Source organism: Xiphophorus couchianus, chromosome 10 (genome assembly GCF_001444195.1).
Source record: "Xiphophorus couchianus chromosome 10, X_couchianus-1.0, whole genome shotgun sequence".
In the NCBI taxonomy this organism is placed as follows: domain Eukaryota; kingdom Metazoa; phylum Chordata; class Actinopteri; order Cyprinodontiformes; family Poeciliidae; genus Xiphophorus; species Xiphophorus couchianus.
Window position 1 is genome coordinate 9,510,861 of NC_040237.1, and position 15,206 is coordinate 9,526,066.

General features: G+C 37.4%; 1 protein-coding gene across 6 annotated transcripts in view; it reads right to left on the reverse strand.

Moving 5' to 3' along the window:
- Positions 1-15,206, reverse strand: part of tanc2b (tetratricopeptide repeat, ankyrin repeat and coiled-coil containing 2b) — a 158,199-nt gene that overhangs the window by 98,980 nt on the left and 44,013 nt on the right. The window contains exons 1-2 of one of the 6 annotated variants that reach the window (XM_028029481.1): positions 9,831-9,847; positions 9,562-9,642 (exon numbers count right to left, since the gene is read on the reverse strand). The exons of the other annotated variants lie outside the window; for them this stretch is intronic. The gene's annotated coding sequence lies outside the window, so the exon portion shown is untranslated. Of the gene's footprint in view, positions 1-9,561; positions 9,643-9,830; positions 9,848-15,206 lie in introns of those variants that run through there. 6 annotated transcript variants of the gene reach the window in all.

Sequence of the window (15,206 nt, forward strand, 5' to 3'; positions counted from 1 at the left end):
CAAACAGCATGGTGGCGGCAACAGGCCAGAGAGGTGACGCATATGAGAATGGCTGAGTGCGTCAGGCTCTGGCTGACAGCACCACGTCTCAGCAGTGTCCTGGATGGATGGAGGTGTTATGATGGAGGAAGCAGGAAGAAATGGAGAGTGTGTATGCGTGCAACAAAGCGAGTGAAACAGAAAAAAAAAATAGAAGTGATATGCCCCAACTCCTACGCTGCCATTTGATGCTGAATAAAGCTATGTTGCAGCACTGAGTGGGTGGGATTTGTTTAAAACATATAAAAATAAAGGCGGTGAATAAGAGTCTGGAAAAAATGAGAGGGGCTACATTAAGCCTCTCCTACCTTCTGACTGAAACACCACTGGGGTTACCTCACAGAGCACAGAAACGAAAAAGCATGCAGCAAAAATAACCAAGCGGAATTGGAAGTGCGATACATATTCTGCTTTGTGTGCTCTATCACAAACAAAAAGAGGACAAAACGAGAAATAAAAACTGGATATGGCTTCTGGTCTGAAGAATTTGTTGTTGCATATTTTCAGGTTGCCTTTCTTTATCTGTTATCTATCAACCTAAAGCAGCTGACTGGACTCAGGAGATACTTTCTTTACTAGCTAAAAACAAAGTAAAGAAATAAATTTTCACCAAGTGAAATTGATAACTTTAGAATGCTTGTGCTAGCATTCTAGCATTAACTAGAATTAGCTAATGTTATGCAAATAAAATTAGAATGCTCGATATTGCCAGCATTCTAACTAATGCTAACATTCTACACTAGAATGCTAGCCAGTGCTCATGCTAGCATCTCTGCTTTGTCATTTATTAAAAAGATTACACAAGGAAGTCAGTCAAAAAGGAAGTGAGTAAGAGAAGGTAATCAAACCAGTTTTTTATAGAAAGTAATATGCAGTTAAGGTTGGTTAACTGGTGAGACACTCATAAAATCAGATCTACAATAAAGTGTGTTTTTCCCATTAAATGTGGTTGGTGTCCCTGTAAATTCCACACTATGTCCTGCCTAAAAATTCAGAAAAACAGAGACTAAAAGTATTTTTAATGCTTTGTGGAACATATTAAGCTTTGATTATTTGTTTCAGGACGAGTTGAGCTGTAAGTAAAATGTAGAAGATTTGAAAGCCTGCTGTAATTGAAACCTGGCGTAGTGGTGCATTTTTTCTTTATTTAGAGCAACATCATCCCATGTTCCCTTTGACCTCAGGGTGTTTGCAGCAAGAGAAGGGGAATGTTCAACTCCTGCTAAGTTTTCAGATGCTACTCTCTGCACTGGCGAAGAGTGTTTAATGAGAAAAACTTGGAATCCTCATGAATTCACACAGAGAGGCTGGGAAGAAAAGGAGCTCCTGCTGCAGTCACAGTTCATTCATTATTGTGGATGATTTTTACAGGCTTTTAAATTGCCTAATGACTGTGAGAAATATTACCGTACAGCGCCTTTGGAGGAGTGCTTAAAATTTGCTTCTGTTGCTTAAAGGGTTCTCCTATTAATATGACAATTTGTGAGCTTAAAAACGGAAATTTGTAACACACTCAAATCTTGCTTTTTGGAAGACGTGGGAACTTTTACTTACATCAGGTGAGTAAAATGAATCCTTTAGAACGGAATTACCAAGAAACTATTCATACAATATGGGAGAAAAAAAACTCTAGACTTCTGTGAACGATTTTTCAAAATCTGAATCAAGATTTAGAATGACAACAGACATTTTACACAAGTCTGTACAAATAGTTTTAAGTGTGAACTTAAATCCAAGTGACCTACTGTGCCAGGATCGTATCTTTGAGTAATGCTTAAATTGATCGTAAGATAGTACATATGTTTTATAGCCCTGCATGTAAACCTCAGATAAATAATTTCTCTCAGTAATTATTGCAGCATTTAATAAATACAAACAATTCTGGTCATTCTAATTGACTAAACAAATAAATAAACACTGCATTTAGTCTGATATTGTGCTAGGCAGTGCATGCAAGCTACTGGTTTCTATGTGATATAAGAAATGCGTGTTTTAAAAGTTATCTGCCACCCAAAGAGCTGAAAACAAAATACAAAAACCTAAACAAAGACCCATAACAAAAATAAGTCTCACTGCTTTCCTATGAACCACTCTGTGGTTATTACTCGCTGCATTGTTACGCACTGGCTTGCCTGCAGCACTAATTATTTTTCCTGTTTATTTCAGACTGTTGATAAGACTACTATTAGATTTAATGAAAAAGAAACTGCCAAAGAACAAATGAAAACGAATTTTCTAAATTACATACCACATTTAACTCCACAGATGACAGAGGTCGTCTAACATAAACAGGCTGCATAAAGTTCAAGAAATGTAATAACATTCAGACAAACAGACTAAACTCTATCCAGTGTTGCTGTCACAGCTCCAGGCGTTGGATTTGTGCACGGCGACACATATAAAGACCGAATCCTCTCTCAGGGAGTTGTGCAGAAGTCAGTTTTACTTTCCATGGACTGTCTACAGGCTGTATGACTAATCATTGTGTTGAATGGCTACTTGATGATATTCATGTTGAAAGAGCTGCAACCCTGAAATTAGTCATCATTTAATAGAATTCACCATAACAGGAGGACGCTACTTTTTACCAACACAAAACAGCCTCAGATCAAAAATGAAGACTGATTTTGGTTAAAAAACTTCAAAATAAAAGGGTGCCATTTTCAGCTTATTTATTTATTTAATGATTCAAAGCATCTTATGCTTTTATTTGCACAAGAGATACCGCTTCCCAAGAGATACCAGCTGAATATAAAAAAGAGTAGCAGATAAAACACAGCATGCAATGACTCACACACAACCAGAGGCAAAGAAAAACAACAACTGTAAAGGCGCTGCACCATGTTCGACAAAAGGTGGCCAGGGGCAGACGAGTGAAATGTCATTTTGAATTTTGCTCCTCAGTCTGCAAAGGAAAGCTATGAAGTTGCAGGGAACTAACAATCAGAAGTTGAAAATGACCAATGTAAACCCAGAGAAGAAACAAAAAGTGAGGTGGAGAACGACTAACGGATAACGCATGAAGGAAGAGCGTGCTCGCTTTTGCAATTCTCACCCGCAGTGATGCAATAACTCACTCTGTGTTCGGTGTCACTGTGACGACAGGAGGTGGAAGAAAAACCACATGTACTTATATACACACAGATAATGCCAACACAGTACTTGAAATGCAACAGACGAGTCTGTAACTGCAAGCGTGAAGGCCTGAATAATGAAATGGACATTAAAAATAAAAGGAAGCTGCAGAGGCACAGCAGACACCAACACTTCCACAGGGTGTGGAGAAAGTAGGCTAATGTCTGCGGCTGCATATCTTTTGTCACCAATATGACAGCCTCACCATATACCGGACTATATTTAGAGGTGAGAATATATATGCACATACATCAAAATAGAGCTTCTTCTCCATTCACATAAAAAGCAGTAACAAGTTAGAAGATGGAAATTTTCTGATATGCTTGATAAAACAAGCAAGATTAAGTTTAGATAATACATTTAAAAACTGCTGAATAGCTGAGTCTTTCCTGAATACAAAAGTCCAGCAAAAGATGTGAAGCTTAGATAAAGTTCAGTTTAGTTTATGGATAAGTGTGTGTCTGTAAGAAAGAGACACTTATTAGATTTGGCAGATCCTGCTCTTATGCATCAATTTTTTATATAAAGGTTTGCCGTCAGCTGGGCACTTAATATTGTTTGGCAGGAGACCATTAAAGAGACAAGTGGACATCAAGTGATGGGTTTTATTCCTTTAAACAGTGGAGAACAAAAAAATAAATGTGTTAGTTTAATGTCTCATCCCTGCCCCCAAGTGAAATCTCAATATAATGAGGCAATTTTTAAATTAAAAAATTATTGAAATCTTCTAAAACACTTCTAAGAACAGAATGAAACGACAGAGGTTATGGTTTGTACTTCACTCTGAGCTCTTATAAATAAATCAATGAAGACTCATTAGAAGCAGGTTTGATTCTGCATTCCCTGGATAAGCAATGTCTGAAAGATTATGATTTATCCTATTTTTTCACACCTATTTATGAATACTTATACTTGGATTTTTTTCACACCATTTTTTTTCAAACACCTCTCTTACTGTAATTAATGTGATGTTGAGATAGATCAGTCACTCTGGCAGCATTTGCAAAGTGTTTGTGACGCAACAGTTCGTCCATTAACTGGCACAAACAAAGCATTACAATATCACTTCAGTCAACAACTTTCTCCCATCATTTCCTGTCCAATTTCTCACTCATCTTTACAATTCTGCAGCTCATATTTTGGGGCTGTCACAATATGACAATTTTGCATCATTATTGTTGTGTTTAGGGTGCATGCACTATTATCCAGAGCTGATTTTATTGCACTAAAAACTGGAACCAGAAGCACCGGTTTCCTGTAACATAGCCACAAAAATACGTGCGAGCATATTTTAGTTGAAAAATACCTTTAAGAAGTCACAAAATAATTCACAGATCAGATGAAGTGCAACTGATAAATGTTTGGTTTAAAAGAGAACAGTTTGTATTTTAAATCTACATTTGATTGTTAATAATTTTTTTCTGACCAGCAAAAGTGGAGCATCTAGGCTTGGACTCAGGACCTCTCAATTAGAAATGAAATGTCTTTACTTGATGAGCGACACTCTGAGACTGCATCATGCACAAGAAACATGCAAGTCAGGGATATGTAATGTACGCAAGGCCTGGTTTTATTCTCATAGTTTAAGAATTATTATATTTTCCTGCCAAATGCAAATGAAACTCCATTGCTCATGTGCCTCCGAGATATTCTGTTGGCGCTGCACAGTTGCTGCGTCATGAGTAATTATAATAACTCTGGATAGGAACATCTATGCAGTTTTTCTTTCATCACAAAAAACTAACTTTACTCTCAATGTTTAGCTTTCTAATAAGAAAAATTGGGTAAAACTTTATTTGAAGGGGTGTGCATAAGGCATAACACCTGTTATGAACATGAAGGAGTCTTCATGAATGTTTATGACTGTTGTCATGAAGTGTCATTCAGTAAATAATGACACTTTTAATGCAAACGTGCATTAAAAATTGCATTAAGAGTGTCAACTTAGCATTATTTGGCAAATAATTACTTTTTTTATGCAAAGTTGTATTAAAACTTACATTAAAAATCAAGTAAGAGAGCCAACTTTGCATTAAGCGTCATTATTTACCGAATGACACTTCATTGCAACAGTCATGAACATGAAGACTTCTTCATGTTCATGATGTTATGCCATGTTTATGACCAAAAAGGGTTTATTTTCTTTCTCATTTTAATTGAGATTTTCAGACGTTTGACTAAAATGTAATTGTGGTTCAGCCCCAGCCAAAATCAAGTCTGTTACTTCAAGAAACACACTAATGAAAACACAGTACATACTCTCAGACATATTAAGATACGCTTGTAGTAGTGAAAATGGTGCAAGTTATGATTCAGTATTTTAGAGTTGACATTTGCCAGTTTCTTGTGCGTATCTAATTACATCTTTCTGTTCGCGCCCACTGAAAATATATTCATATTTTAGGTTGGTTAAACATTACATTACATAATTATTGCGGTTTATATTTTTACATGTTGGACTGGAGTTCAATGATGTAAATTGTTAATATTTTTAATAAAATCTCCTAATAATTTGCATTTGTATCTAGAGCAGTTCTGTGTTTGAGGCAGAGCAGACAGCATGCGTCTGGTGTGAGAGCAGTCTAATTTCAATGCCTGGACTTGCATTTGCCCTCCAAGAATTGAGACTGGAGTTGTGTTATGGAAAGAAAAAAAAAAGATTTCTAAATATCTGTGCTACAGATGATTGAGTTGGGGCTAAAACATAATTACATTTTAGTCACAAGACTGAAAATGAGCTGCTAAAGATAACTGCTGTTTACCTCTGGATGAGAGGATTACGTTAAAATGATTTGCATCTGTGCTAGTGTGAACAAGGTATTTAACAAAAAACAAGGTACTTTTCATTCTGGCCAAAGAATGGATAATGATAATAAATTCATACAGCAATAATCACCATATATTTTGCACAACTAACAGATTTAAGATAGCCGATTCGCTGATCTAGTCAGTCAGAAGTACTCAGAGTTCCGCTGTCCATAAACTGGAGAGAAGGAAAAGCAGAGGCATCAGACAGAGGAGATTTTGCTCTAAATGAAAGATGAGAAGACAGATACCATGAGACAGAGACAGCAGCGGAGGTGCATATGGCAGCAATGGGTTTGCAGTCCACGCCTCACAGTTGTGGCTCTCGCAATTACTGCTTTTGTGAACGTAACCAACACTCCCCTTTTCTAACACAGCAATGTGCGTCTTACTGCCTGTGCCATGCAGCACAGAGCGACTCGCAGGATTATGACTCAGTTTATTGTGAACATTCCTAAAGTTTTACAGACTAAGATTCACAAAGTACTCATTCTGTTTCTCTTTAAATAATTTGAAAGCAAAAGTGATGAATGTCAGGATAAATGGTTAGCTCAACGGACAGACGATGGGTAAAAAAAAAAAGTAATGTTTTTTTCCATAATCCATGCTACTTTCATACTTCTTCCTGTTCCTGTTTGAAAATCCAACACTGTAACATTGGCATGATAAGTAAGCCATGGCACTTCCTGTTATTTAAAAGTCTGCGACATTGAGCAACCATAATAAGATCAATAGTCACGATGAAAGATACTTTCCTGGGAAAAATAACAGGATGTGGATGGAAAAATATGTCTGATATGGACTGAAAAACATATATTTACTTTTATAAACATAAATTCATTTATGTCCCATCTAACCAAATAAAAAAAGTTACTTTTATCTGTTTTCTCCATAAAAGATTTGTATAAGTGACAGTAAGGTCCACCAGGAAGCAAAAAGATGATTACAAATTAGATTTAAAAGTGTTTTAGCACCTGCAATTATGAGCATAAATGGATGATGAACGAGCGGAACGAGTGGGACTTGACAAAAAGAAGATGAGGGGGAGGGACGAAATAACCACTCCAGAAGGAATGAAAGGAACAGAGAAGCAGCAGGAAGGATGTGAAAAAGAAGCTGTGATGTAAATGTTACAGCGCACAGATTGACAAAAAAGAAATGAAGAAGGAAGAGGGAGAGAAGTGGCCGAGTTGAAAGGAGAAGACAATGATGGAGGAGAAAATTACTTGAAGGTGGGAGCACCCTGAGGGCATGAGGTGGACATTTGGTTATGAGATGATGCGGATAAATTGGGAGGCACAAGGACTTAGGGAACAGAAAAGAGAGGGGAGGGAGGGAAAGAGAAACAAAGTGGTGAAGACTCATTAGCCTACGCAGGGCTGGTACATTAAGTCTTCCCTGCTCTAGTGTTTTATCGCCCCCACTCCCCTCTCCTTTTGTTCTCCAGAAATATCTGAGTGGGTGGAAGAGAGTGTGTGAGGAAGAAGAGGAGAGTTGGACTACAAGTCAAGTGATGACAGAGAGGCAGAAAACAGGAAGACGTGTGACAAAGAATGGAGAGGAGCAGAGAACAGGCCTGGTGTCTGAAGCAAAGTAAACAAAAAAAGGCTCATCTCAGTAACTTAGAAAATCATTAAGAAGTGAATATATTTCAGTAATTCAAGTTAAAAAGTAAAAACTCAGATGTTTTACCAATTCATTGCACAAGACTACAAATTTGGCAAATTTGTTCTAGAAAAAATGGGGAAAAGACATTGCACCCTGACTTTATTTATGAGATTGGACAGACTAAAAGAAAATGGGACAAGACACAGCTTACCAAATTGTTGTCAGCTGGGCAACGATTTACAGATCTCTGAAACCAAGCTTAGGTCAAAAAATTTAAATCAGTCCATCTCTGGCCTTTGGTTTGACCTGTAGCCTTTTTATCCGTGCTGCTGTCTCCCCTCAAAGACTTTAAACTTTCTATTTCAGATTTGAGGACAGACACCGCTCTGTTGATGCTCTCCTCTTCACCCCTCTAGTGAACTGCACGTTGTTTTAGATGGGTGGCCCCCGCACTTAAACTCATCCACCGTCCATGCTTCTTTTCCTTGATGCTTCTGTTTATTGACAAACCAAAGAATACTGGAAACAGTAATAAAAAATAATCAATTATGCAGAAGAAATCTTTTACTGCAGCCATTAAGAGTTTAAAAGCCACAATTTGGATTTAACTTCAGCATAATGTTCTGCTGGGAGGACCCTTCCCTTGTAGTTCTTTTTAATTTGGCCTTAGTGACCAGCTTTGTTTACATCAACATTTACATTTCAATACATATTTTGTTACTTTTTTTTTTTATATATTTTGACATATTTTTGATGTACAGGATAACCATAGGCTTGAGAGGATTGTAATACCCATCAAGAGTCAAGATTGAGTAGAGCTGCAGACCAATTACCTCTATAGCACATTAAAAATGCTTATTTTGGGGGTATTTTATAACATTCACCAAATATTAGAAAACCAAATTATGAATTTTCATTAGCTGTTGGCCATACCACAAAACAAACTCTACATACTAATCAACATTTTGAGTTGAATTCCTGAAATATAGTAACTTTTCAATTACTTTTGGTTTTAATTCTCAAAAGGGAGAGTTAGAGGACATTTTAGTTATTTAGGAATGTTTATCTTTCTAAATACAAGATGTGATTGTTGAATGAAGTCAAGCAAAAAAGGATTTGGGGATAAAATTAAGTAATTGAACTGAAATAATTGTGACAATTCAGGAAAATAATACACATTTAGGGGATTAAATTAGGGCAAGACGTATTTGTCAAAATTAGAAGAGCTTTATAAAGAGATTTCCAGAAAGTTTGTTAGCAAATGAAGATACAAAAGTAAAGCAAATTGATTTTAATTTCCAGTTTAAACGAGGAAGAGCTGAATGGTTGATCATTTAATATAAAATACAATAATTTGATGAAGAAAAGGGATAGAACAAAAAACAAAGCAGGGATTTATGAAGAGATGAAGAATGACAAGCATCACCTTAAAAGCATGACTTCTAATACTCATCAATAACTTGTTTTTTATTTATTCTTCCGATTGCTTTTCAGTAGGACACCGTAACTCTCTTCCACCATTAGTGTTTTATAACAGTGACACACACTGTCACACACACGCCTCATGCTTAAGGTGTGGCACGATGCCGCTAAGACACAAATTGCTGTGAAAGCCCGGGTCAAGGTGACTCCAAGCGCAGGAGCCAGTGCAGAACAAACAAATCATCAAGTGGGGATTTAACACCAGCTGCTGACACCAGTCAGAAACCAAACAACACACAGACACTCTTCAATCCCACAGCTGAACCCCTCACCTTTCAAAGTACAAGCTGAGACACCTACACAGAGGCTTTTCCCATCAACTGCTGCTCAGACTTGCAGGCTAAAGCAAACAAAAATATACAGAAAAAAATAACAGGGTGAATAGTGCCAATTTTCCTCTGTAGCCTGTCCCTACCACTCCCTATATTCAGAACTGAATTCAAAACATCAATGCAGTCCATCCGCCCTCCTGCCCCGATTCATCCGGCTCACCTTAGTCAGTTGAGCGCATGTCTGGCCAGTCAATAAAAATCCCGCAGCATGGTGGAGGAGGTCCTGAACAAAAGGAAGAGGCTGTAGGGACACGGAGAGGAGCAGGAAACAACGAAAGGGGAGAAAGGCAGAGAGAGGACAAAAGATAGAGGGATGGAATAAAAAGGAAAAGAGGGAGAGGTAAAGAACGGTCCAGACAGGCTGAGAGCTCTCCACAATGTGAGCAGCGAGGGAGGGCGAGCACCAGGTGTCAGCACGCATACACTCACCGAGCCGAGCCGAGCGTGCACACATGTACTCTCATACCCACAAACCCGAGCAGACAGGCAACTCTCTCTCACTCTCATTCGCTTCCCACCTCCTCCTCCTCCTCCTCTTCTTCTTCTCACTCTCTGGCAGCAATAACTCTCCTCATCCTCCCGCTCACTCTGTAGTCAGAGTGGAATTCCTTAACCATTTAAAAACCAAAGATCTCTAAATCCAAAATGTTTCGCCATGTTGTTCAATCACACTTTTTGTGATTGAACAATATTTGATAAAAGACAAAAAGTCATCTAAATTTGGTGAAACGTAACTGTGTTAAATCACAAATCAACTATGATTAACTGGAATTTTAGGGGTAAGCTCAGTTCAGTTTCCCAACCAATATTACTAAGAGTGACAATTTACACCTCACATGGACTCAGTTGGAAATTTCCAAGGCAAAAACCACTGCCTACTAAGAGAACAGCCAGTCGCATATTTGCCAAAAACTTATTTATGCACCCAAAATATTTTGTAAAAATTGCTTTGTTAAAAAAAAATGTAAACTTCAGGGGCGGTGTTTTCTGTTAGAGCTGTCTTAAAACTTAAAGCTAGACTAGAAAGATAATTTCCATCATTATACAGTCAGACATGGTAATGATGAAGTAATGACATAGGGCTGCTATGCTGCTTTAGAAGCTGGGACTGACTTTACATCATTTGATGTAACCATGAATTCTGAACTCTGGCAGATCACTGACACTTGAATTATGCAAATGGACAAAACAACGAGGTCAAAGCCACACAAGCATGTCCAATTCAGAATTTGGAGTGGCCAAGTTGCAAAATGCAACAGCATCTGGAGCATTGGTCTGACCAATTTTTGGATATTAACTAGCCCTCAAAGATTTACAACCTTCAAATATGGATGAATTAAAGGAATTCTTTAAAGAAAATTATTGTAATTCATACATTTTGCAAAAATTGGTGCTACCAAACTGCTGCCACCAAAAGTGATGAACCAGTTATTGGGTTTAGGGGAAATTGCATTTTTACATAGGGCTAGATATTAAGCACATCTTTGTTTGACATCAATATTTAGTTAAATTGTTATGCATTACATAAAAGCTGTCGCAGCCTTCGGTTCCAAAAACGCAAAAATAAACTCCAATAAAGGCTGTGGGTGGTAACGGGTGGCTTGGGATTTGTACGCTCTTTTACTGATTCATTTATTGTTAAAGTTGAAATAAAAGGTCTTGTAACTTAGTTGAAATAAAAAATACTCTCGATTTAATGTTCAAGTGTTCAAATGTTCAAGTGGTCAAATGTTCAAGTGGTCAAAAAATCATTCTACAAAAGCCTCCCATCCACCCCAGACATTCACCAAACAATCCACCAAACAATCCACACCGCACCCAGCACCTGGTGTGTTCTTAATCGCTCAAATTGGTGGGCGGGTCTAACAATTAACAACGTAATCTAAATAATTCCAAATATAAAAATTAACCACAAATTTTGAATCTAAATTAACTTAAATATATTCCCACTACACAAAGAACAAAACAAAACTGGTAGACATTATAAACTACAAAACTTTTACATAAATGGCCACGACAAAAGCAAAAGCAGAAGAAACAAGTAACAGGAGCAAATACCTTTCCACAGCACAGCAGTCTCTTCCCTTTTGCCACTTGGGGGCAGGGCAGGAGAAACAAAATGTAAACGCAAACTTGATCTGGCAAACATGATGCCAAACAGATTCTTGTTTATGCATCTAGTTTTGCATGAAATCCAGAGGGAAATTTTTCACTCCAGCTGCTAAATTTGCAACGACTTCAAGCAGCTTTCTGTTTGCTAACATTTGTCTGCTGTTTGCATGATGTGAATTTATAGGAGGTTACAGATTTTTTCACTTCAGACCGTATCCTTTAATTCATGTTTTTCAATCATTCCACTTCTAGACATTTGAGTTACACAGCAAATGTAACTTAAATGTACATAGGATTAAATTGGAATATAGGTCCCAAACTCATTTTGATCTTAAGTTTATTTTAACACTTATTTTTTGACAACTGTTCATAACTTTGTACTGGGAGGGTGTAAACAGAAATAGAACCCCATGATCCTAAACCAACACTTTCCAGGTCAGCTGAAATTTGCAGCTTCCAAGATGGAGAATCTAATTACATTTTGGAAAAAGTACGTCTGGTCAGATGAGACAAAGATCAAAATTTTATTTTTTTCCAAAATGACAAGATTAAGGTTCACAAGTCAACTTAATGGGTTTCGAGCCAAATAATACCATAGCATCTCTCAAGTATGGACATGGAAGCATCATGCTGTGGAGCTCTTATTCTCCCAGTGATAGTTGTGCACAAAGTTAATGGAATAATGAAGGAGGGGGAATATTTTAAATTCTTCCATTCTGCCACTTACTTTAATCAGGCAAAGTTGGGAGTTCCAAGAACACAATGATCCAAAATACACATCAAAACTGGGTTTGGAATGGATAAAGTAGGCCAACATTAACCTTCAATTTAAATTAACTCTGCCAAATATGTAAATAAGTGTGGTCAAAGTTTTACATTTTCAAGGCTATAAAACTCATGAGGTTTTGCCTAAACATAAAAGGAAAAAAAAAAAAAGTCAGGTTGATTTTTATTTTTCCAAAAGTAGCATTTCTTCACCTTTCAAAGACAATTTTTGTTTTTCTCATGAACAAATACAATTATCAGCCTAGTTGTTTGAAAAATTTGTTTTCAGGTTTCATAGATTGTTTTCCTCAATAAAATCTGGGATCCTAACTATCTCCCTTCTCAAGTACATTACAACCATTAATGCCAATAAAATAGCCATTAAAGGAAACAACACAATATGTAGGTCAGGGTAGTAAGAGCTGCTAAATATAAGTCATACTTTACACTCTTATCTCCATTAAGATACCTTCATCTTTAGTTGAAGAAAGGCAATATAAATCCGAAACCCCAAAACACACAATTAAATCCTGAAGATTTTCTTATTAAAGCCTGTTTGAATGTATGAAGGAAAATTGAGGATAAGAGCCATAGAAGGAGAGCAAGAAAATAAATAGACTAAGAGGTGAGGGAAGGGAAAGATGCACGAGTTACCACTATTGACGTTGTGATCAGAGACGGAGGAGAGGTTATAAGAACGCTTCTTTACCCACGCGTCATGCTGCCCACTCCGTACCGCTAATGCTGAAAAGTACGGCTCCCATGACAAAAGAGCAGCATGAGAGAGAGAGACTCCTACAGATTCCAGAGCAGCTCTCTATTTAAATGTCACTGTGCTCCAACACAGCAAGTGAAATCACTCAGAAAGACTGTGAGAGCAGCCGTCATACTGCTGTCAGTGGGATACTCAAGACCCTGCAGAGGGTAGTCGCAGAGTTGAGGGGGGGAAATCCCACAAATAACTGCAAAGGATTTATATGAAAGTCAAACATTTCTTTATATTTAGCTTACGGGGAGGCAGACTTTGTTTCCCTAAGTCTAAATGAATCATTCTCCAGGCTTTGTTGAGTTCTTTGGATATAGGCAGTTTCTTGGTCACAACACCCAAATATTCAGCCACAAAATGGCTCCTAAACCTACCATAATCAGTAAAAATATGAGTTTGTACAGGAGTAGGCACAGGTTAGAGTCATTGCATATAGTTCATACCTCACATTCTTTCTGGATCGTGAAGAGATTGGTTTAAGCAAAGGATATTAGCTGCCTAGGTATAAAAACAAAAGATGGACTCATCAAGATTTTGCTGGCTGATCTAATTTTTAAACATAAATGTCAGCCTAATGAAAAGTGTGTTGATTCACTGCTCAATATAGGCACCTTATACTTTTACCATGGGACGGAGGCCAACAGCCTGGGCTAAAGTGTTAAGGAAGCCTCAGTTGCTTTAAGCAGCCTTCAGTGTGTCCGTATTGTTGGGTCTTTTTTTTGGCTACTACTCCAAAGATCTTCTCATGTTTAGGTCAAGCCAGTTTACAGGCCAATCAACTTCAAATAAATTGCTAAATTTACCTTCACTTATAAAAAGAAGAATTTTACCATTGACAGCAAACCATTGCTTTTTTTTAGTCTTAGTCCTTCTTAGTCCTTAGTCCAGATAAGACTTTTATGATGCCGTCTCTGCTGTAGAAGTGGGTTGACATGAGGGATGTGGCAGTTGTAAAAGAAAGAAATGACAGATTCCAATCCATAGTCAATACCTTGAAGCTTAAGTCCATGGAGAAATTGTGTAAAGCCTTAAAAATACAGTACATAAAGGATACCATAAGAGATCACAACTATGTCTTTGATATACAGAAACTAGAGGTGATTTAAATCTTTTGCACAACATGGGACAGAACCAGAAGTACTTAGTGACGAAGGCAGACTTGTGGCTCGACAAATGCAAAAACCCTGACAAGGACCTGCTTCACTGTGATTATACTGTCGATTGTGATACAAATGGAGCAACAAGCAGCCGAGTACCATCAGCAGCAGTGAGTGTGGCTTATTACAGCAGATCATACACTCAACCACATTGTTCTATTTTATTCTGCAGTTGGCTTTAAGAGAATCGTGTCTTTGCAGTGTGCTTTGGACTGAAACAGTGTGTTGATATAAGCAGGTATCTCATACTTCCAAACTAAGAACACTGAGAGTTGGTTCTTTAACACACTAGTGAGTCTGGCAGATTCATCCTCTGAGGCTTCACCTGTTGTAATTGGATGCAACACAACTGCCATAAAAATTTGTTGGCTCACTTTCGCATGCAGCAGCTGTGCTTACACCAGTGGCCTTCTTCATCCAATCTCTGTGTTGGTGGTTTGCAGCATCCAGGCAGGAGATGAAACACTGCTGGAGGTGGGAGCAAATGTTTTGGCACCCCTGACAGAGATGTACAAAAAGCCATGAAATTTTATTTTACATTGAAAAAACACCAATGTATAATTTGAGTATATTTATTCAGTGTGTTGCAAAATGTACCAGTGGAAGCTATGCATTAAATAACATTTTAGAAGTTTCGTTCAGGTTTCCTCAAGGCTAACATTTCAAAAAATTTTATTTTTTGGTGTCGGAAATGTTAGAAGCTCAAAATGATGAGTGCCTTTGCTGAAAATCTTGTTCTTTCAGTTTGGCACAGCGTGAATCAACCAGACTAAAAACTAAGTTTGAGTCTTGAGTCTTCTTTACTCAGTAAAATCTTCCACACAGAAGAGTGTTGTCACTGCAGTCTTGCAGCATTTAAAAACCTTCAAAACATATTTCTTGCTAAAAAAAAGAAAAAAGATCCACATGATAGAAATTAGATTTTCTCATGACATGAAGTAAGAATTGTACTTGTAAATGATCTAAAAAATCTCATATACTGTTTAGAGTAAAAACTATGTTATT